This window comes from Camelus ferus, chromosome 27 (assembly GCF_009834535.1).
Source record: "Camelus ferus isolate YT-003-E chromosome 27, BCGSAC_Cfer_1.0, whole genome shotgun sequence".
NCBI classification, from domain to species: domain Eukaryota; kingdom Metazoa; phylum Chordata; class Mammalia; order Artiodactyla; family Camelidae; genus Camelus; species Camelus ferus.
The window spans coordinates 23,856,435-23,879,395 of record NC_045722.1 but is presented as its reverse complement, the minus strand read 5'-3'; the positions used below and the strand labels follow the sequence as shown (position 1 = coordinate 23,879,395).

The 22,961-nt window shown below is 43.4% G+C and overlaps 1 protein-coding gene across 8 annotated transcripts in view; it reads left to right on the top strand.

Annotated features, from left to right (window-relative positions):
* The window catches only part of OTUD7A (OTU deubiquitinase 7A), a 209,134-nt gene that overhangs the window by 62,914 nt on the left and 123,259 nt on the right, over positions 1 to 22,961 (top strand). Inside the window, exon 1 of one of the 8 annotated variants that reach the window (XM_032469187.1) lies at positions 6,340 to 7,029. The exons of the other annotated variants lie outside the window; for them this stretch is intronic. The gene's annotated coding sequence lies outside the window, so the exon portion shown is untranslated. Of the gene's footprint in view, positions 1 to 6,339; positions 7,030 to 22,961 lie in introns of those variants that run through there. 8 annotated transcript variants of the gene reach the window in all.

Genomic DNA, 22,961 nt, shown 5'->3' with positions numbered 1-22,961 from the left:
GATGGATGGATGAATGAGTGGGCTGGTGGGTGGATGGATGAGTGGGTAGATGGGCAGATGGATGGATGAGTGAGTGGGTGGTTGGGTGGGTGGATGCATAGAGGTCCTGTGGGGAACAGGGAGGACACTGGATCAGTCAGACCTGGATCCGAGTCACTTTTATACCACTTCCTGTCTGTTTTCCTATTGGGCAAATTATTCAATGACTCTCAGTCTCAGATTTTTTTAATCTGTAAAATGAGGACTGAACATATCTGCCTCTGAGTGTCGTGAGGCTCATAGGGCAGTGTGTTGTGAAGTTGCACGTGAGTGCAAACGGAGTGCAAACAGGTCTTGTTACTGTGCTCAGCAGACCCTGAGAGTCCTGCTAGGTAGCAGAAGACCGCTCCCCAAGACACTCAGCACCAAGAAGAGGCCAGGCCCCTGGGAGTGGGGGTGCTCCCCGAAGCTCCCATCTGGTCATGAGCACTCATGGGAGGACTTCTGTGTTCATGTGCAGGGGGAACCTCCAATGCACATTGCATCCCTTAGGTCATGAATAACCATCTAGCCACAAAAGGGACATGTGCTTCTAATATCAGAGCCGGATTTCTGCCCAGGGAACAGCCTCCTGCCAGCCTACTCACTCTCTGCAGTTTCTGATGTAATAAACACCCTCCTGGCTTCTGCATCTAAGGTGTGGTTTCTGTGATTAGACTGGAACACGGGTACCAGGGTTGACCTGAAGGAAGGCTTGGATGCATGTGGGGAGATCCTTGACTTGGTGGCTCTCTGCCCGTATCTTCAGGCCACTGGCCTCCTTAGGCCTGTGACCCCTTGGCTGAAGGGAAGCCCCACATTCCAAGTCAAATAGCAGCAAAACATTGGGAGAGACTGAGTGAGAGCTGGGAGGGCCTGGACCTCAGCCCCAAGCCCACCGCTCAGGAGCGGTTGAAGGAGCACCTCACTTCCGTGTCTGGTAGTGTGTCCTCATCTGCCAGTGGAGAAGGGAAGTATAGCTCTGGGACTGCCGTCTGGATCTTAAGAGACAGATTGTGCCAGTCACTGACATGGGCCCTGGATGGTCACCTGGCAGGCAGCGGCCGACTCACCTTTGGTCTCCATCATCACATGCCCCCATCGATGAGCTCTGACCCCTTCACTGCCTACACCCAACACCAGCCCAAACACACCACCTTTTGCATCTCCCTGAACTGACGCAGTGCTCTGTAAAGACAGGGCCTGCTGTCCATGATGAGGCACGTGTGGCCGGGACCTGCCGGGGAGGACACGGGAAATGAACAGGAATCCCAGGCCACTGTTTTACCAGAAATACCAGACGTCATCCAGTCCAAAACTGCATGTTTCAGAGTTCCTCATCCTCTACCCTGGTCCTCCCTTGCTCCAAATCTCTGCGGAGGATAGCCAGCCCACCTCCCCCAGGTCAGCTCTCCAGCATGAACCCATGGGAGTGTCCAAGCTGGGTGTTATGTTCTGAGCAAACAGAGTGAAACCACCATAGTGCTCGAGACTCTAATCAGCCTTCGTTCAGATGAGCGTCTGGTAGAATGAAAACCTTGGGCATCTTGTGATGACCCACTGGCTGGGAGAGAACCACCGCAGGGAGATGCTCCATAGAAAGATCCGTGCGTCCCCATTCAGGAGCCCAGAGTGAACTGCGCCCCCCCGTGTTGCCCCTCACCCTCGGACTAGAAGCGACGTGAATTTGTCTAGATTTCCCTTAGTCCCCAGGTACTGTTTTCATAGATAGTCTCACTTTCAATATTAAAAAACATAATGACGTGGAGAGGGTAGAGCTCAGGGGTAGAGCACCTGCTTAGCATGCACAACGTCCTGGGTTCAATCCCCAGCAACTCCATTAAAAATATAAATAGACAAACAAATAAAAACCTAATTACCCACCCTCAAAAATAGTGAAAATAACTAGGCTGTTATAATTGAAAAGATTCGTAACAGCTGTATTTTTTGTTTTCATTTTAACCGTGTTTTTGTCTTCACTTTTACAGATCTTTATTCGCTATCAGAGCAATGACTAACCTCTGGGGAGAAAAGAAATTACCTGTTATTTCACTTAACCTAAATACATTGACTTTTATTTTTAAATTAAATATGTAGGAAATGAGTTCATCTGTCTCGGTTGCCTATAAACCCTAGGAGAAACAAATACATTTTATTTATTTGCGGGTTAAGATGGTCTCTCTTCTCATGAAACGCTCACTCACGAAGCCAGAGGAGGCTCTCTCCCAGTGCCCCGCGGAGGAGGCACCCGAGACAGTGGGCTCAGGGTGGGGAAGCTGATGAAATGATTGCCTGACATCCTTCACTCGGATGTAAGTTCCATGAAGGCAGGATGTCTTTTTGGGGTTTTGTTCACTGCTCTATCCCCAAGCCTTTAGAACAATGCCAGCTAGCACTTAGTAGGTGTTTAATAAATCCTTGTGGAATAAGTAAATCAATCATTTATCAATTTATAGTCTTCTCCCATCTCCTCATTGTGTACCAATAACATGGGAAGTGACCACTTTATATTGGAATATGTGTATATATCATTGGGATGATTGCATTGTTCTCTGCGTGGTGAGATAGCATTATTAAATAATCTTTTTAGAGATCTAGCTGTCAGTGTCAAGTTAACCTTGCCAGAAATTAAGGCATACCACAAATCTATAGCGATTAAAAATTGTGGTCCTGGGGCAAGGACAGACAAATGGACCCTTAGCACAGAATATAGGGAGCTCTGAAACAGACTTGCCTGTAATAAGAGCTTAATCTCTGTTAAGGTGGAGCCACAGATCAATAGGGAAAGTTTCTATATAGAAATTCTCCATACAGGGAAGATTTCAATAGAGAGAAAAATGAAACTGGATTCGTACCAAGCACAACATACAGAGGTTCAAAAACATAGAGACTTAAATGTGAAAGATAAAATTACAAAGTTAATTGAAGAAGGTTTAGGTGTAGGAAGGACTTCTTAAATAAACCTCAAGAGCACAAATTATGAGACAAAAAAAAAAAGAATCTGATCCCATCGAAATTAAGAATTTCTGTTCAATGAAGGCTGCGTTGGATAGCAGCGTCAGTCAGATGACATTTGGTGGGTAAATCCCAGCAATATCAAGTAACAATACGCAGGGGGCTCTTCCAGAAAAATGAGCAAAGTATCTGATCAGGCATTTTACAGACCAGAAAAGTCACAGGGTTACAAAGCAAACGAAAAGATGCTCCATTTTTTTTTTCTTTTTTTAATGGAAGTACTGAGGATCGAACCCAGGACCTCCTGCATGCTGAGCATGTGCTCTGCCAGGGAGCTATTACCTTTCCCCGCCCCAAATCGCTTTTAATCAGAGAAGCGTGCTGTCCTTCCTGCTCCATCTTTCAGTTTCAGAGAGTTCATGTCAGTCATTGCCTGGCAGTATTTTTTTATTTCCAAAATTCACGCTCTGTGCCGGAAACATTTACAGTGTTGACACTTGGGTGGGGATGACTTTCAGACACCTTGGGGACAATGGCGTCTCTCAGGGAACCCGACAGCAGGTGAGGAAATGGAAATGTTCCCATTTGTTTGGACTTGGGGATGAATGTGATTCTGATTACAGATAAAACCCCCAGCAGATTCGCCTAGTTTCTATCCAGCGGGAGGAGAGACGTGGCTTGGAGATGTTCAGTGTTGTTTACAGCGAACACCGGTAGATGTTCTGTGTAACCATTACTCGGTGTCTAATGGGTGCATTAAAAGTCTCGCAATTTTGAAATTTATTTCCAGCATCTTCAAGACTGTAATGATGCCAGAGATCTAACTGGGTGTAAGATATGGTAACAGCTATCTGACAACAGCCAGAGAGTTTGGAGTTTGTGTTCCTGGATTTAGTTATTGTATGACCTGGGAAAAGTCACTGAAGCTCCTTGAGCCTCAATCTGTTCATGTGTAAAATGTATGTAAAAAAGAAACCCTGACTGTTGAGACGGAGCAGGAGATAATATGACCAAGATCTGTGTGAACTGCAAAGGGCCCCTGCACATGTTGGCTCTATGCTTGTGGGTGACTTTGGGGTTCTCAGCACCTGTGTTCTAAGGATGCCTTTCCCTTCAGCTCTCATTGGCACATGTGTGTAGAAACAGCCCTGCCCCTGCACCCTGATACCACTACTCTAGTTGACTGGTGGGTGCCTTACCCGCGCTGGGGCCAACACAGTCCCAGCTGTGGGCTGTGGCTGACCGACCCAAGGAGGGTCCCTGAAGGACACGGTGTTCCTTCCTGGTGCCCATGATCATGTGGTGATGCACCTTCTTTGGAGCAGGGTCCAGACAGCCCCACAGCCACACCTCTCTGCATGTCACTGATCTATATGCCATGATTTCCCACCTATGAGGTCTGATCAGTCCCTCTTGGGTTTGTCCACCAGAGAAGCATCTCTAGAGCCAAATATCGATGTTTAAGCATAAAACGACATTTTCCCTTCTCCTTGAAGTCATCATTCTTTTGGAGCACAGCATGCCTCATACACGTAATGAGATGGGATGAGGAGGGAGGCTAGACCATCTCTGATACCACTGCAGAGTCCCGGGTCAGAGCTCTGGCAGTGCTGTGGCTCTGTGCCACGTAGCTGCCCACTCCGAGCTCCCGACAGGGATCTCTTCCAGACCTCCCCATCACAGAGAGAGCTGGCTCTACCTTCTTGCTAGAAACTGTCATTCTCAGACCCACTCTCTGACTCTTCTTCCTTGGGGACGGTCTCTACAGCCACCCAGGTGGCTATGAGATGAGATGTTAGAGAAAGCAACAGGGCACAGTCCACAGCAGTGCACTCACACCAGCATCACCTGTCACCTGTCTCACAAGCGCCATCCACAGCTCACCACTGCACCCAGAGCTGAGGCGACACCCCCCAGTCTCACGACAAAATCCCTTCCACTCGCTCACCCACCCTCTGTCTGGAGAACGCATGCAAGAGGAGTTTTTTGTAACAAGTTATCCTGTCCAAATTCCAGACCTCTTTGCCCTAAGTGCCCGGGCAAGCTTAGAAAGAAGTATTGTTGGGGAATAGAGGACTTCCTGAACTAGATAAAAACATTTGTTTTAAATAGTAATAGTAGGTAGTGGGTGGGTGTATTTCAGTGGTAGAGCACATGCTTAGCATGCATGAGGTCCTGGGTTCAATCCCCAGTCCCTCCATTAAAAACAAAAAACAAACAAAAAAGCTGGCAGAGACCAAGACCATGGTTTGGAAAAATAAATTACTGATAAAAATGAAATAATTCTAAGCCTTCCAATCTGGGAGGGAAAAAAAGCAGACTATATGAAAATTAGAGCAGTTTTGTATTTTACACCAGAAGTTGACACAACATTGTAAACTGACTGTACTTCAATAAAAATAAAATTACAAAAACAATAATAGTAGCTAATATTCACTGAATGCTTATTTTATACCTACCTCTATTTTGTGTGATCTACAAGGTGTATGATTTAATCTTCTGATTTGCGTTTCTAGGAAGGGGCTCCATGCCCCATTTTATAGGTGCGGAAACAGGCACAGTGCAATGATGCTGTTAGTTCGAAGTCACACAGCTAGAATGTGGCTTAAATAGGACTGGCTTTGGAGGTGGGGAGGGTATAGCTCAGTGGTAGAGTGTGTTCCTAGCATGCACAAGGTCCTGGGCTCAATCCCCATTCCCTCCATTAAAAATAAATAAATAAAAACCTAATTACTTCCTTTCTCCAAATGTAAAAAATTAAAAAACTGTGAAATTATTTTTAAAAAAAGCTCAAAGAAGAAAAAAAAAAGGAAGAGTATAGCTCAGTGGTAGAGGGTGTGCTTAGCATGCATGAGGTCGTGGATTCAATCCCTAGTGCCTCCATTATAATAAATAAATAAATGAACCTAATTACTTCTCCCCTCAAAAAAAATAAAGTAAAATAGGGGCTATCAATATATATGTAAAGTGGGAGCTAGTCTGAATATTAAGTACCTACGTGTACATTATTAGAAGTGGAGAAAACAGCAGGAAATCTCATGGGGCCAGCTAAATTGATGTCTAAATTGCTTTTTTATTTTTTTATTTTAATTATTTTCTTATTTTTTAATTGAAGTATAGTTGATTTATAATGTTTGTGTTCTTTGGACCAAGAGATTTTTACTCTAAGTGAAGGAAGCCAGAAAGAGAAAGAAAAATACCATATAATATCACGCATATGTGAAATCTAAAAAAAAAAGAAAATGACACAAATCAACTTATTTACAAAACAGAAACAGTCTCACACACATAGAAAACAAACCTATGGTTACCTGGGGGAAGCGGGTGGGGAGGGATAAATCGGGAGTTTGGGATTTGCAGATACTCACTACTGTGTATAAAATATATAAACAACATGGTTGCTCTATTTTTAAGTGAATCCACGTAGCAGAGGGGCAGTTAATGCAGAGTCTTTTAATTACAGCTGCAGTGATCTGCCTGCTTCTTCCACTGTCATTATTTAATCGAGCCAGTCTGTCTCTTTCCCATCTGACAATGGGACTCTCCCCGAAGGAGAGGTAGATCACGGCATGTTATGTGCTCCGTCCCAGGCCTCTGGGCTGCACTCGGAGTACATCAGAGGCCTTTCCTGGAAGTGGGCAGGCATGTGACTCCCCGTCTCTGGCAGGTTCCCTTAGTAACTCTCTTGCAGGGTTGGCAGGAACCTTGGAGAAAATGAATCCCAAACTCCCTTTGACCGGAAGACAGACCTGGAGTGGCCAGGCCCTTCTCACTTGTGTCACTGTGCTGTAGTCCCTCCCCTCCACTGCCCCCGCCCTCTGCGTCCGTCTCACTCACTCGCGTGGGCCTCCACTGTGTCTAGGAAGAGGGCTCTGGTGACCAGAGATTGACAGTGGCAATCCAGTTTCATGTTCAGGAAGTTTCACCAGGCCCCCACATGGGTGCTGAAAAAGATGTGACAGTATGTGAATGTTGTTTCAGACCCAGGCAAACATCTGTGTCAACACACAGGGTCAGGGCAAGGAACAGATTTCTTCCTCTCCCTGCTTCTTAATGGTAAGTGATGGGATGCAGAAACCACATTTTTTTTCCTGTGTGACAAGTGCTATTCATATGAAGTGATTTGCTTTATTACACCCATGAGATTATTCTAATACCAGGTTTGCTTCCCAGGCAGCCTCTCAGAACGTGGCTCGAATGCATAGGTTGTCCTGCTGCCTTGGAAGGAAAGTTTAAATCAGTGAAGCCGACTTTGCAGGTTGCAGCAATGCCCTGTGACAACCCCTGATGGGAGTTTCAATTCCGAGATCCCGGCCAGTTTGGGTTCAAGGTCACAGGTCCCCAAAAGAAAGAGACATAGAACCTCCGGGGGATGAAGCTCTGGCCTCTGGGCTCAGCTGTGCCTGTGGGTCCAGAAGGCACAGTGTTAGACCTCGGCAGTGAATGTGGGGGAGATTTACAAAGGGAGGACAGACTTACTTTCAAAATGACTCAGACTCCCCTGTGGAAATGAACTGTTTAGATGTAATCAAAGTTCTTAAGGAGGGAAGGTATGGCTCAGTGGTAGAGTGTGTGCTTAGCTTAGTTCAATCCCCAGTCCCTCTGTTAAAAAATAAATAAATAAACCTAGTTACCAACCCCCCCAAAAAAAGATAAACAATCAGTTGCAAAAGAAAAAAATTGAATTTTCTTTTTATTCTCACCATGGAAAATATTACAAAATTGCTTTCAAATGAAGCAATCTGAGAGTATTCAGTCAAGAAATTTAGAAGAAAAAGTATCAAAGGTGTATGTCTGGCAGTTAATTAAACAAAAATATTGTGTTATTTTTCTGGACTATTTTTACGTCTGTGGTGTTTTTCAGCTTTTTAAAATTTATCATTTCTTGGGATTTCTTTTTCAGTCTAAACAAATGTCCTCTTGCACATCTAAAACAAAAGTTCCTAAAATATATATTTTTAAAATTTTCACCAAGTAGATTTTACCCGTTTGATACAGCTATTTTCCCAAGTGTCCCTGTCCGTGTCCTATGGTGCTGAAATGTTGCTTTTTTACTGCAAAAACTCATGACGACAGTGATCTACATCTCAAAGGTCATTTTTAAAATTACAAGACTGAATAGTGAAGTTTGGGGGATGGGGTGGGGAGGGGAAGGGCAGGGAAAGAAAGGAGCACGCCACCCCCACATTTATGTGTGTGGGATGTACGTATGTACATCTTGTTTCTTTGTTTTTTCAAAGAACTTGTTTCCTCTTCCCCTCACGACGCCCCACTCCCCGCCTGCTGCGGAGAGGGATCCTCCTGGGGTGGGGGGTAGACCCAGCGTCTGGCTGCCTCCTAGCAGGTGGAACGCTGCCCCTTGGTTGGGGTGCGCTGTGTGTGGTTCTGTGGCACTTTCAACTGGAACATGCACATATTTTGTCAGGTGTAAGAAATGTTGCCCTTTGGTCCCATTTTTCTTTCTTTTTGAAATGTCATTTGCAGCAAGCGAGTTTGGTATTCCTGGTCCTTCCCATCACCCTGGAGGGTCTGTGAACAGAACTCCTGGAGCTCCGCCCAGGAGCCTTAGCAGACAGGGCCCAGACTGTCCCCCAGCTCCTGTGATGTAGACCTCGGACCACAGCCCTTCTCTCTCTGCACATTCTTGGGCTGCTGTCTTTGGACTTAATGTCTAATCCTTCTGCTGTTTCCATGGTGCCGATGACTCAGCCAGGTCCATCCCTCCAGTCCAGGCCTTGTCCTGAGATGGAGACCCCTGCATCCCACCGTCCCAGGCTTGACCGGCCACCAGAAACTCTGCATCTAGAGCTACTCCCTTTCCTCCCAACCTGCCCCTCCTGGGGAGCCTCTCCCAGCACACAGCTCCCCCAGGCACTCTGCCCTCTACCCCACACCTCACCCCAGGACCCAAGCCGCAGACTGGGGAGGGCTTTCTTTTCTCTTTCCCCTGCCCCCTTCCCTTCCTGCTTCTCACTCCTACCGGCTTCACCCTCCTGTGTCCATCCCTCTTCTCACCTCCCTCTGCTGGCAGAGCCCTGGCTCTGAACCCTGCAGCATCCTCTGACCAGGCTCCTGCCTTTGCCTTCTTTGCATAGCATGGTGCTCTGTACACAGAGTGGCCCTGAGCCAGTCTGCTTAACCCCCTTTATGAGGAACTCATCCCCCCACCTGCCCTCCAGCCCGCCTACTCCAGGGCCCACTGTGAGGTCTTGCTCAGTGTGCATCGGGGGTGGAGGTCCCTGCCTGGCTGCCCACTGACCCCAGCCTGGTGGCACTAGGGCACTCACCCTGGAACCCAGTTTCCAGGCACGGTCTCCACGTGTGCTGCCCTGCCTTGTGCAGTGCTCCCAGCCCGGCCTCCTGCATGGAGGGCAGGTTAGGGGGCCTCCCTCCAACACCTGGCCATGCTGGCTGCCAGCTTGAGCCTGGACCCTGACAACCCTGCAGTGCCTCCAGGGTCCACAGGAGTGTCCTGACACCCCAGTAGGCAGGGGTCACCTTTAATCTGGTTCAGCCTTAACCTTTTGAGTCACCTTGAACCCATGGGAATACCAGCCAGTGGGAGGATGCATAGACTGTGATTAGAACTTGGACCACAACCTCTCTCTCTCTGCACATTCTTGGGCTGCTGTCCTTAGGCTGAGTGTCTGCTCCTTCTGTCACTTCCATGGTGCTGATGACTCAGCCAGGGGACATATCAGTGTCCCCCACAAATTCATATACTGAAAACCTACCCTGCAGTGGTATGGTATGGGGGGGGGGGGCTTTAGGAGATAAAGTAGGTCATGAGGGTGGAGCCCTCATGAATGGGGTTAGTGCCCTTACAAAAGGGACCCCAGGAAAGCTCCCTCCCCACTTCCACCATGTGAAAACACAGAGAGATGCCACAGTCCATGAACCAGGGAGCTCTCGCCAGACACCAGATCTGACAGCACCTTGACCTCGGACTTCCCAGCCTCCAGAACGGTGAGAAGTGAACGGATGCTGTTTCTAAGCCACCCAGTTGATAGTGTTGTTACAACAGCCCAGATGGACTGAGACAAGGGGTCAGGTGGCTTTAATAACAAGATGCTTCATTTCACAAAAGGATTCGTGGCAGGAACCTATTAAGCAGCAAGCTTCCCCAATATACACGTAAAGCCCAATTTCATTTACTAGAAAATTAAATGATCGCTTTTAAGGACAGTATGATATTAAGGGCTCAGCTCTGGGATCACACGTCCTCTGAAGGACTCTTCAGTGCCCGCAGACCTTGGCAGACACATCACTTTGCAAAGCTATTCGGTGCACAAGGGATGCAATGCTTTTTTCCCCTCGGTGGTCCTAGGTTTTATGGGCATTTGATTTTAATCTGGTTGTCATTTTGGTAGAGCAAAGCAGGTCTCCACTGATAATGGCACTCCCACTGTCCTCACCCCATGTGGCGGGAGGACATCCACGCTCGAGAATCAGGAACGTTCTGTACTTCGACAAGAGACTTTTCCTACATTCCAGCAAGGATCAGTCTCTAAAGGTCTTCCCCTTTTTTGGCCAATTTCTCCCTGTGAGGTTGAACCAGATTTTATCTGAAGCTCCCTCCATTGGATTCTTGCTTCTCCAGATCAGATGGGCTGTGACTGCGGAGTTCTGGCACTGACCTCCCAGAGTCAGCCCAGACCTCACAAGTTCAGAGCATGGCCTCAAGCATCCTGTCTCACTTCCGGCACCCAGCACAAATTCCACAGTCCCCAGGCCACCTGGACTTCTGACCAACTGCCGCAAATTACAGTTTCATTATAAAGGTACAGATCAGGACTAGCCAAAGAATGGGACACACGAGGTGGGATCTGGAAGCCTCCTGGTCCTCTCCCTATGGAGTCAGGGCATCGAACCCACCTGGTACAGATTTGGTCACCTACCAGGGAGCTTGCCCAAACCGTGGGGTCCAGGGTTTTTATTAGGGTTTCATGATGGAAGCAGGATTGGTTGAATCACTGGCCATGTGGAACTCAGTCTGCAGCCCCAGTTCCCTCCCTGGATGTTGGGAGGTTAGGCTGATAACACTTGGCTCAAAGCCCCAACCCTCTAATCACTAATCAATGGCTGGTCCTTGTGGCCCTGCCAGCCCCTATCCTGAGTCATCTCATTAGCATAAATGCAGGTGTGACCGAAGGGACCCCCCATGCCTGACAAAGGCACTCCTGTCACTCAGGAAATCCCACGGATTTGTAGGTTACCTCCCAGGAACCAGGTACAAAGACCAGAAAGATTTTTTACTACACAACAAGTTCATTAGAAGTTAGCAAATATGCTGCGGTTACTGGTTTAGATTCTAGAATAAGACTGGAAGATTCGAAACCCAGTTTCACACCAGCTGTGCGACCTTGGGCAAGTCACTGAACCTCACCTTCCTCATCTGTAAAATGGGGATGATGATACTTCACTTACCTCATAGGATGGTAGAGGCAATGAAATAAAATAATGTGTGTTAAGTGTTTTTAACAGTTTTTCACAAATAATACACCTTCAATTGTTACTTGTCACTCTGTTTATAAAGAAATGCCATCAGGGTCATAAAATATTATCTAGACACAAAACCTAACTTTAAAATGTTGATTTTCTTAAGCTGTGGCTTTATACATCAAAAATCAATTGATGATTTATCCCTAGTCAGCAAAGTTCAAGTGAGTCAAAATGATATTAAATGCATGATATACTTCCCTGCCTTGAAAGTATTCATTTGTCTGTCCACTTAAGTTTTACTGGACCTGCTGCTCACTGGCAGCTGTGACCAGAGGTGGGGCCGTTGCTGTGGGCAGTCTCTCCCCTGCCCTCAGGAGAACCTTCTCAGCCCCAGGACAGAAGTAAGCCATAGGAACGTCTTAGTTCTGGCTGTTATAACAAAGTGCCATCAACTGGGTGGCTTACAACAACAGAAATCTATTTCTCACGGTTCTGGAGGCTAGAAGCTCAAGATCAGGATCCAGCAGGGTCAGGTTCTGGTGAGGGCTCTCTTCCTGGGTTGCAGATGGCCATCTTCGCATATCCTCACGTGATGGAAGGGACAGGGGAGCTCCCTGGGGTCTCTTATACGGTCACTAACCCCACTCAAAGCCCCCACCTCCTGGTACCATCCCATCGGGGGTAGGATTTCAGTATATGAATTTAGTGGGGACATAAGCACCCAGACCATAATAAGGAGCAAGGGACTGTGGGGAACAGAGGTAGCTGGTCATTCATCCTTGTTCCTGGATGCTGTCTCTGCCCATCAGCAAGGTCAGTGGATCCCTGACATCAGCTCAAGGCAGGTGGTTCCGGGCAACCCCCTGGGGCCTGGAATCCATTCAGTAGATCCTAGCCAGCCTTTTTTTTAATGACATAGAATGAAAAATTGATGTACCTTAAAGGGTATCTAGGGTAATTTGGGGTTCATACGTAAATGCCCTGGCCCTGATGTAAAATGCATGTCTTTCAGTTGTGTGAACTGAAAAGTGTGAAAAGCCCTGAGCTCCAAGGCAAATGGCTGCCACTTCTCACCAGGTGGCTGTGGGGGCCTCGGGGGAAGGACAGGGCTCTGAGAGAGGCCTCGGGTCCTGAGCCGAGGGGGGCGGGAGGCCAGCACTGCTCACAGCCTGGTGCTCTCCCAGAAGCTCAGAAGGCTGGCTCGTGTGACCAGAGCCAGCCTCAGCTAGGTGGCCGGGGCAGCCCTACCCATGGGAGCAGCTGGGGCATCAGGGTCCCCAGACACACAGCTGGCTCCCAGGCCCCCAACCCCCAGACTCTGACAGCCACCAGCCAGGAGGCCCGGGTTGGGGTTTCAGGGGCTCGGGTGTCCTCCCCACTGGCCTGGACACCAATGCCTAGGAGCTGCCAGCCATCGGCGGGGAAGGGGAGCAGAGCGAGAGTTGTGTGTGTGCAGGGGCATGGTTCCGGCACATTCCAGAGCCATGAGAGAGAGGGAGAAAGAGAGAGAGAGAGTGAGATCTGATGTGTGCCTCTCTGTGTACGTACAGGTGTGCATCTTGGTCTTTAAATTTCCAAACCTGCCCAGTTTTCCCGGGACACTTATCCCATGTGAAGTCTGCATCCTGTGGGTGATGTTGATGAAAATAATCCATGAACAATCAACAGGAAGAAGAGAAAAGAGTTTTATTTGAGCCAAATGGAGGACTAGCCCAGAAGCCCGCTTCCCAGATGTCTCTGAGAAACTGCTTGGGAGAAGCAGGGTTCCAGCCCAGTTTTATATCTTGTCAGAACAGAGAACATTAAACAAGTCAGGGATACATTTCTTCAAGGTTGTAAAAAACAAAAAAGCCCAGCACGTACACGTCCAGTACATATAGTACGGCCCTGGCCCCTGGGACAGGAGACATCATCCAAGGAGGACTAGTACTGGTGTCCCGGGAAGAGGGGCATTTAATCTTTATTTTTAACATTTTTACTTCTGGTCAGTGTGCCCTTTTCTTTAATATTGAAAGCAGGTGTACAATGTATGTTTGATAAGCCACAAACAGGCCATTGTAGTAAGCATCAAATTCAAGTTAACTCATGTATAAGCCAGAATGACTTCTCTGTATCCTAAGGTGTGAAAATTACTTTTATTGGTGACTTTACCCCTAAAGTTCTACGCTGCACTCAGCCCTTCTGCAGCACTCCCTACAAAGCCCAAGGGGTTAGGAAGAAGGTTCATGGCCACCCACCCACACTCCTTGGAGGTGCTGTCGGGAAGAAGCTGGAGCCACGCCAGGCGGGTGCAGGCTGGAGCTCCAAGGCAGTGCATGTCTGTGAGCACTCAGGTGTGCATCTTCTCTGGAATAATCTTCCGTTGATTTTTTTAAAATTTGTCTTTACCTCAGGTATGAATTGTGTGACTTCCAGACTGCAATTAAGCTTTTCCTTCACTGCAGCTGGAATCAGACAACTCAATTGTGGAATCAAGGCACTCTCAGGAGTGCAGCTTGGGTTTCTGAGACCCAGACATCCTTGTTCAGCCCCAGCTTCAGCTAGTTCTGACACTGACCTTCGGAGGGACACACTGACATTCTTCTCTTTCTCGCTCCCTGTCCCTAGCACATTGCCCATTTCTAAGCAAGTCTTTGTCTCCCTGCCCTAAAAGCCCACTCATTAGGATGGAGTTTTTTTTTTAAAAAATGGTGTATTCTCTGCAAAAGATTGTTACCAAGTCCAAACTCATTCTGCCCACTGCACAACAGGCCAATAAATCAGGAGAGGAGATGTTGGGGCAAGGAATAATGACTTTTTTTGGAAAGCCAGCAGACCGAGAAGATGGGGGAATAATGTCCTGGAAAACCATCTCCCCAAGTCAGAATTCAGGCTCCTTTTATACTAAAAAAAAAAGGAGGAAGTGTGCTTGGTTGTTGCAAACTTCTTGGTGTCGTAATTCTTTGTTCTTGGAATGCTTTGTTCTTGCCGCTGTCCACGTGGGTCAGTTCATGGTGTCCCTGTAAACCTCCAACAAAGCAAACTTTATTTTCTATTCTGCAATTTGTTATCTTTATATGTATGGAAAAGTGTTAATATCCTTAAAGATCAGGGCCTTGAGAACAGGCTACAGGCAACATTCTTTTACAAAAGGTGCAGAGCCGGCAAGACTAAGCACAGGAAACAGGGCGCAGGGTTAGAGCCAGAGCAACAGATCTAATATGGAGTCAGATTTGTTCTTTTCTGTTACAAGATCACATTTCATTGCTTTAAAAAAAAAAAAATCCATTTTCAAATAAAAGTTCCCTCTCCCAGATATCTGCACAGCTAACTCCTCATCTCCTCCAAGCATTTGCACACTTTTGTCACCTTCTCAGTGAGGCTGTTTGATTTTACACCCTCCTCTCCCATGCCACCCCCTCTGCCCGAGCACCCCAGGTCCTCTGTTTTATTCACAGCCATTACAGACTCATAATCACATGTTTTATGGACTTACTATTTTTTATAACAAACTCATAATCTCTTCTTCAGTTGACATTTTTGATACCAATTGTTCATTCTTTGTCTGTCTCACCTACTGGAATGTAACACCCCCAGGGCAGGGATTTTTGTCTGTTCATTCATGTGCCCTGAGCACCTAAAATAATTCCTGTTACATGATTATTTGTGGAATGAATGAAATAACAGGATCTTTGTTATTTTCTTTTTTTTTGTTGAAGTCTAGTCAGTTTACAATGCTGTCAATTTCTGGTGTACAGCATCATGTTTCAGTCATACATATACATGTGTGTATATATATATATATATACATATATATATTCCTTTTCATATTTTGCATTATAGGTGACTACAAGATACTGAATACTGTTCCCTGTGCTATACAGAAGCAACTTGTTGTTTAACTGTTTTATATATAGTAGTTAGTGTCTGCAAATCTTGAACTCCCAATTTATCCTTTCCCACCTCCTTCCCCCCTGGTAACCTTGAGTTTGTTTTCTATGTCTGTGAGTCTGTTTCTGTTTTGTAAGTAAGTTCATTTGTGTCATTTTTTTTTTTTTTTAGATTCCACGTATGAGTGATGTCATATGGTATTTTTTTAAATCTTTCTGTCTTACTTCACTTAGAATAACGACTTCCAGGTGCACAGAATCTTTGTTGTTTTAACGAATCCACCTTGTTGATCTTAAAAAATGCACACGTGTCCATATATTTTGGCATTTTATTTCTTCAGCAGCTGAGTCTTTAAGTAAATATGGGTGAGGATTAATGTCATCAAATGCTCCAGAACTTTGAAATTGCTCAGTGTTGAGAGGGGAGGAGTGTGTGTGTGTGTGTGTGTGTGTGTGTGTGTGTGTGTGTGTGTGTGTGCATGTGCACAATCCCCTAAACTGATACAGATAGTAAAAAGGGCAACCTAGAATTCGAACTAGATTGGGTGGAGAAGGTGCTGCTACACTGGGCATTGAGCTCTGCCAGATAACATATCCCTCATCATTTTAGCAAACTGCCAACACGTAAAAGTTTCATATAAATAAAACTCCCATCTTCAATTTCCTGCCCTCTGTAACGCTGAGCAGAATACCTGCCAAATAAGAGTTGTTCATTAAATGTTTGTGGAATTATGTATTCACATATATGTAATTATAATAGCCAGATGATATCAACGTTGATCAAGAAAATCAGCTAAAAATTGAAAATATACACTAAAAACACCACTTTCAACATTGTTCATGTTGAAACAAGTGCTTAAATCACAGTACTTGATAGCATTTACAGACTTCTTGATTACATTGAAAATTAACAAATAAAAGTGGGTGTCCCTATTAACCATAGTAAGAATTTAGCATAGCACATCTTTATGTGTTTGACCTTAGAAAGTACATTGCAGGAGCCATTTTAACTTTATACATATATGATGTAAATACGGAGTAAGTTTTTCTTTTGAAGACTTTATTATATGCTCTTATTTTAAAGGTATATATCAGTGTTGCCCAACTTTGCCACATATCAGAATCACCCAGGAACCCTTAAAAAGTACTGCTGTCTGGCTTTTGGCCCCAGCCGTTATGATATGATGGGCATAGAATTTAATCTGTACATTGGGATTTTTCTTTTTCTTTTTTAATTGAGGTATATTTGATTTACAATGTTGTGCTATAATAGGATTTTTAAAAGTTACCCAGATGATTCTGATACAGGAAAATGGTGCACAAAGAGGTTGGCCATGTCCCAGGTCTCAGATGAGTCCCTGGGTTGAGCTCCATTTAGTGAGGGTCCTTGGCTTCACATGAGAAGGAATTCAAGAGTGAGCCATAGTTGAGTAAAAGTAGATTTATTCAGAGAGACGTGCACTCCATAGACAGAGTGTGGGCCGTTTGGGAAGGCGAGGGAGTGGGAGGCCACAAGGCATGAGGGTGGGTGTTTGATTTAAAGTGAAAGCAGATACACACGCCATAGACAGAGGCTGGCCATCTCAGCTGGAAGGGAGAGCATCCACGAGGTGTGCAGTGCTGCTAGTTTTCATGGGCTGGGTAACTTCATATGCTAACAACTGGGAGGACCATCCCAACTTCTTTGGGGAAGGGGCTGGGATTCCCAGGAATTGGGCCACCGCCCACTTTTGGACCTTTTGTGGTCTGCCTCAGAACTGTCATGGCGCCTGTGGGAGTGCCATTTACCATGCTAATATATTACAATGAGTGAGTGTATAATTAAGCTCAAGGTCTACTGGAAGTTGGATCTCCCACAATCTTGGGCCTCAATGTCTACTGGGAGTTGAATTATCCACCATCTTGGTGCTAATTACGTATTATTCCTTTAATGACTGTGCCCTGCCCCCTTCCTTCCTGTCTCAATTCTGTTACACAACAAAGTTTAGGAACCCCTGGTACATGCAACGTGTAAACAATCATCAGATGTAGCACCTTAGCCAACCCCAGTACTCCTTGATTCCTGGATTTATCCCTTTACTCACTGTGCATTTGCATGAATAAACACTGTACCAACTACCTGTCAGGCATTGCGCCGATGCCGGGCACGTAGTGGTGAATGAAAAAGACATAGCCTTACCCTCAAGCAATGTTAGTGTGGCAGAGGAAGGCACACAATATACCAGTAAATACATCAACACTTAAAAATGTTATTAAAGATGGTGGAAAGTGAAGGTCAAGATGGGAAGTTGTTATGGAGGAGGAACGGGGTCCAGGAAGCAAGACAGCATGGCTGAGTCCTCCAAGGTAGGATAGACTATGGCAAGGTCTAAAGACAAACACAGGGCTGACATGGCCCAAGGGAGAGGCCCAAGAGGAGATCAGAGGGGATCATCTGGCACAAGGCTTTGGGGGCCATGCCAGCGACTTTTGCCTTGGACTTGGAACCTTGCGAAATGGTTGGTTACTTTGAATTGAGCAAGGGAGTAGGGAGAGGGGGAGACAAGGTACCAATGAACCATTTTAAAAGTTCTTGGTGGAGGCTGTGCATACATTAAATCAAGAAATGCTAGTAGGTGGAGAAGAACAGTGCTGTGAGAGAGACTGAGGGAAGTGGTTGAATCTACCATGTATTTTGAGGGAGAACCCACTGGAGTAACTGATGAATTACACAAGTGCTGCAAGGAAAAGGAAGGAATCAAAGATAAATCCAATTTGTACTGAGAAGGTGGGTGAATCTTGATGTCATTTTCTGGGAAGGGAGTTAGTTGGTGGGCAATTGGGAATGGATGTGGATTTGGGAGTAAAATCAATCATTGATTTAACATATTAAGTTTGAGATGCCTGTTAGACATCTTTGGAGATGGCATATACCCAGTTAAATAAACCAAGACCAAGACAGAGAAACAGAACATTATCAGCTCCCCCAGAAATTTCCTTGTTCACCCTTCTAGAAACTAACCTCCTGAAACTTTTCTGAACTCAAGAATTAGTTCTGATCATTTTTTTCTGTGAACTTCTTTGGATTTTTCTACATGTAAGCTTATGTCAGGTGTGAATACAGTTAGTTTAGATTTACTCCTGTTAATGTATCACAGTTTTTCTTATTTCATTGGCTAAAGCCTCCAGGACATTGCTGATTACAAGGGGCAAGAATGGGACGTCCTTCATTATATGTAGATGACATAGTGCTATATGTAGAAAACCCTACATAAAGACTATGTAAACCCTATGTAAAGACTCCACACAGAAACTACTAGAACTGATAAATAACTCAGCAAGATAGTGAGTACAAGATTAACATATGGAAATCTGTTGCATTTCTTTACACTAACAATGAAATATCAGAAAGGGAAAGTAAAAAAAAAAATTCTCTTAAAATCACATCAAAAAAATACTTAGGAATAAACCAAAAAGATACATGCACCCCAATGTTCATAGCAGCACCATCTACAACAGCCAAGACATGAAAACAACCTAAATGCTCATCGACAGATGACTGGTATATATATAAAATGGAATACTACTCAGTTGTAAAAAGGATTGAAATTATGTCATTTGCAGCAACATGGATGGACCTAGATATTATCATACTAAGTGAGGTAAGTCAGATAAAGACAGATACCATATGATATCACTTATATGTGGAATCTAAAAATAGTACAAATGAAATTATTTACAAAACAGAAACAGACTTACCTAGGAAAAAAAAAAAAACATGGTTACCAAAGGGGAAAGGGATGGGGAAAGGGATGGGGAAGGAGTAAATTAGGAATTTGGGATTAGTAGATACAATATAAAATAGATAAACAATAAGTTTATACTGTATAGCACAGGGAACTATATTCAACAGTTTGTAATGACCTGTATTGAAAAACAATATGAAAAAGAATGTATATGTATAACTGAATCACTATGCTGTACACCAAAAACTAACAACATTGGAAATCAACTATACTTCAGCTTTTTAAAAAAGTGGGACATCCCTGCTTTGTTCTTGATCTTAGGTGCAAGGCATTCAGTCTTTCCTCATTAAATATATTAGCTGTCAGCTTTTCAGAGATGCCCTTTATCAGGTTGAGAAAGTCCCCTTCTATTCCTAATTTGTTGAGAATTTTTATCATGAATGGATGTTGGATTTTTTTTAATTACTTTCTCTGCATTTTCAGCATCTTCTGAGATTATTATATGGTTTTTGTCCTTTATTCTCAACATACTACATTACACAGATTTATTTTCAGATATTAAAACAAACCTGAATTGTTGAGATAGATCCAAATTGATCACAACATATAATCTTTTGTTGTTGCTGAATTTGGTTTTTTCATATACTCTTAAGGATTTTTTAAGTCATGTTCATGAAGTATATTGGTCTGTAGTTTCTTTTCTTGTGGTATCTTTATCTGGTTCTGATATCAGAATGGTACTGACTTCATAGAATGAGTTGAGAAGTGGTCACTCCTGTACTTTCTGAAAGCATTTTTTAAGGATTAGTGTTATTTTTTTATTTAAATATTTGGTAGAATGCACCAGTGAAGCCATTTTAGATTAGGCTTAATCTTTTTTATTATCAATTCCAGTTCTTTACTTGTTATTGGTCTATTCAGATTTTCTGTTTTCTTCTCATGTAATCTTTGGTAATTTGTGTACATCTAAAAATTTATCCATAACATGTGAGTTTTCTGATTATTTTGCGTGAAGTTGTTCACCATATCCCTATGTAATACTTTGGATATATGTGGATTTGGTACTGTTGTCTCCTCTTTCATTTGTGATTTTGGTAATTTGTGTCTCTTCTGTTGAATTCTTGGTCAGTCTGGCTAATGATTTGTCAGTTTTGTTAATATTTTCAAAGAACCAACTTTGACGTTTCCCTTTGTTTTTCTGTTTTCTATTTTCTGTTTTCTATGTCATTGATTTATATTCTGATCTTCACTTTGTCCTTTGTTCTGCTTGTTTTATGTTGAGTTTGCTCTTTTTTCTAGTTTCTCAAAATGGAAGCTTAGTTTATTTGTTTGATTATCTTCATTTTTGGACACAGCCTTTAGACTTTTTTAGTCCCATTTTTTTAAATTAGCATGTTGTATAGTTGACTTTTTTGTGCACAGTGATGAGTTTAACACATGAATAGATTTGTTAAACCATGACTACAGGGTAGTTTCATCACCTCATGAGACTCCCTCAAGCTGCCCCTTTGCAGTCAGCTCTTCCTCCATTCCTAACCACTGACCATATTGGTCTGTTCTCTTACCCTACAGTTTTGCTTTTTCCAGATTATCATAGAATTGGTGTCATACAATATGTAGTATTTGGGGGCTGGCTTCTTTCATTCAGCATAGCACAATTGAGATTTACCCCTGTTTTGTGAATTAATAGTTAATTCCTTGTTATTTCTGAATGGCGTGTCATTGTATGGGTGTACTGCAGTGTCTTCATTCACCCTTTGAGGGATGTCCCCATTTTTGGCTCTCAGAGGTAAAGTGGCTGTGACCATCGATGTGCAAGGTTTTTAGGGAACTAAGTTTTCATCTCTCTAGAATAAATACCTAGGAGTGAGACCACTGGACTATGTATAAGTGTATGTTTCGCTGCCAAGCTATATTCAAAGTGGTTTTTGCTTCGTGGATTTTGAAGCTCTGTTGTTTGGTCCATATATATTTTGGATTGTTATGTCTACTCGGTGAGTTGAACTTTCTATCATTACATAACATCTGTCTTAATTCTTGGTAATTCCTCCTGCTCTGAAGTCAACTGTATCTGATGTTAATATGAACACTCCAACTTTCTTTCAGTTAATGTTTTCACGGTATATTTTTGCCATCATTTACTTTTGACCTGCCTTTGTCATTGTATTTAAAGTGGGTTTCATGGAGATAGCGTATCATTGAGTCTTATTTTTTTAACCCATTCTAGTAATCTCTGTCTTTTAATTGGTATATGTCAACCATTTGCATTTAATGGATTTATTGATAGGTTTGGGTTCAGGTTGACAAAGTTATTATTTGTTTTCTCTTTGTTCTCTCTTTTTTGTATTTCTCCTTTCCTGTCTTTCTTTGGAATACTTGAATATTTTTTAGCACTTCATTTTAATTTATTTCTTGTTCTTTCTCTTTGTACAATTTTAGTTGATTTCTCTAGAGATTACAGTATTCATGCTTATCTTTTCACAGTCTGTGTAGAATTAGTATTTTATCACTTCACATGGAATGTGGAAACCTTACAACCACTTAGGTCCCTGACTTTCCCTCTTTATTTGTAAGTTTCTTATGTTTTACATGCACATACACTGAAAACCCCATCAGACAGTGTTATCATTTCTGCTTTTAATCATTATATATACATATAATAGAAATGACCCCCAAAAAAACAGTCTTTTATATTTACCCACACAGTTGTCATTTCTATTGCTCCTCATTCTTGATGCTTCAAGTTCCCCTTTCATATCATTTCCCTCCTGTCTGAGGAACTTCCTTTAGCATTTTTTAGAGCCATTCCAGTGACTAATTTTCTTTATTTCCCCTCATCTGAGACTATCTGTATTTCATCTTCATTCTTGAAGATTATTTATGCTGGATAGAGAATTCTGAGTTAACTGTTCTTTTATGACATCCTTTAAAAATGTTGTGCCTCTGTGATTTCCAAGAAGAAATCTATAGTCATTCAAATCATTGTTCTTCTAGTCAGAAATGCAGTGATTTTTCCAGGCTGCTGTCAAGATTTTTGCCTTGTATTTGGTTTTCAGCTGTTTGATTATAATATGTCTGGGATTGGATTTCTTTGATTTTTTTCCTTCATTTGGAATTAGTTTGAGTTTCTTGAATCTGTAAGTTTGTCTTTCACTAAATTTGGGGAGATTTCAGCTACTATTTCTTCAAAATGTTTTTTTCTGCTCTAGACTCTTTCTCTTGGAACTCTGATGACTCAAATGATCAACATTTTGGGACTTTTTTACAGGTCTCTGAGTCTCTTAATTTTTTTCTCAATATTTTTCTCTCTGATGTTCAAATTAGACAATTTCTATTGATTTCTCTTGCAAGTCAGTGACTATTTTCTTGTGTTATGTCCATTTTGTGATTGAGCCTGTCCAGTGAATATTTTAGTTTCAGTTATTATATTTTTATTTCTAAAATCTTCATCTGATTCTTCTGTATATCTTTTATTTCTTTGCTGAGACTTTCTACATTTTTAATTGTTTGGTCTTACTTCTAGGAGCATGGTGATAACAGAAGCTAGTGTCTGGTAATTCCAACATTCTTGTCTTCTCAGAGTTGGCATATGCTGATTCTCTTTTTCTCTTACCAGTTGAGATTTTCCTGGTCATTCATATAACCATGTAATTTGGATTGCATGCTGGACATTTTGAATATTATGGTATGAAAATCTGGGCCTTGCTTAATTCTAAGGAAGAAGTCAGTTTTTTGTTTTTTGATTTATTTTAGCAGGCAGTTGATCTGGTTAAGTTCCAACTTCAGGTTCTGGCCTTTCTACTTTGGGATGTGGTTCTAATGTCAAGTCTGTTTTTAGAGTCTTTACAATGTTACTTGGATCTTCCCAGCTATGTACCACTCAGTGTCAACTCTGGGACCTGGATAGTAGTTAATCTTGTAGTTCTATTATCAAAGTCTTTACTGTATTAGT